Here is a 1,439-nt window from a genome sequence, read left to right as displayed (position 1 = left end):
TTCACTGTAGGGCGTGTGCGCTCGCCAGACAGAGAGAGACATAGAGACAGAAAGCGAGAAATCACCCCCCAGGGGGGATGATCATGCCGCAATCCCTTCTCCTCCATTCTCCTCTCGGGATCTTGGGCACACACGCACACGCGCCCGGCGTGAGTTTTAAGCCACCGGGTCCGGGACACGAACCGCGGTCGACTATGTGGGAGTCCAGCGACATAGCCATTACGCTAACTGCTGGTTCCCCACTTTTAAAGTATTTCTGACACAGGGCTAGAAATAATAACATTGGAAAAACAGAAAGATATTAAAGAAAAAAATGGCTGGATATAAGAGAGTGTAGAAAGCTAAATACAGTGTTACCTAAAAGTGTAGACATGTTCTTTCACAATCTGATCAGAGGATCACAACTGTTGGCTCCAAGGCTTTAAACTCTGCAATCATGGGCATTATTTCAGCTCCAGACCAATGATCTTTTCACAATTTTCCTCAAAAAACTATTTTCAGTACTCTCTTTATGTCTTTATTCCTCAGACTGTAGATGAAGGGGTTCAGCATGGGGGTGACCACAGTGTACATCACTGAGGCTGCTGCACTTGAGTGTGAGCTGTGGGTAACACCAGGACTAAGGATTGTACAATAAAATAAGGAGTCAACGGAGAGGTGAGAGGCGCAGGTGGAAAATGCTTTGTACTTCCCCTGAGCTGATGAGATTGCATGTATGAAGGAAATTATCTTAGAGTGAGTAAAGGATCCCAGTGAGGGGACCACCAGCCAGAAGTACAGCTGCAAAATAGGTCTCCAAGTCATTAGGAAAGGTGTCAGAGCAGGCAAGGTGGACTACCTGATTCAGTTCATGGAAAAAGTGGGGGATTTCCACACATGTAGAGAAGGACAACTGTAATGCCAATAAGCTATGTAACAAGGAATGCAGGACACTCATGATCCAGGATGCCCGAACCAGCTTTACACAGAGCCATGGATTCATGATGACCATGTAGTGCAGGGGGTGACAGATGGCCACATACCAGTCATAGGCCATCACTGTCAGGAGAAAGTCATCTACCCCTGCAAAGAGTGTTATAAAGAACATCTGAGTGATGCAGCCTGCATAGATGATGGCCTTGCTCTGTGTCTGGATGTTCACCAGTATCTTTGGGATGGTGGTGGAGGTGAGACAGATGTCTAAAGGACAGTTTAGAGAGGAAGAAGTACATGGAGGTATGCAGGTGGGAGTCTGAGATGGTGGCCAGGATGATGAGCAGGTTTCCACACACAGTGATCAGGTACATGGAGAGGAAAAGCCCAAATATGAGGGGCTGCATTTCTGGTTTCTCTGAAAGCCCCAGAAGAAGAAATTCTGAAATTTGTGTATCATGTCCTCTTTCCATGGTGACTCCTTTAAAAGAGAAAAAATAAGACTGTTCATTTCCCATTAACAGGTA

At 46.1% G+C, this 1,439-nt stretch overlaps 1 pseudogene; it reads right to left on the bottom strand.

Annotated features, from left to right (window-relative positions):
* Positions 1 to 552: 552 nt before the first annotated feature.
* Positions 553 to 1,195, bottom strand: LOC102473273 (olfactory receptor 7A10-like; annotated as a pseudogene).
* Positions 1,196 to 1,439: the final 244 nt, after the last annotated feature.

The sequence above is a fragment of the Tupaia chinensis genome, unplaced genomic scaffold (genome assembly GCF_000334495.1).
Source record: "Tupaia chinensis unplaced genomic scaffold, TupChi_1.0 Scaffold144394_1, whole genome shotgun sequence".
Classification (NCBI taxonomy): domain Eukaryota; kingdom Metazoa; phylum Chordata; class Mammalia; order Scandentia; family Tupaiidae; genus Tupaia; species Tupaia belangeri.
This window is presented reverse-complemented; position numbering and strand designations above follow the sequence as displayed.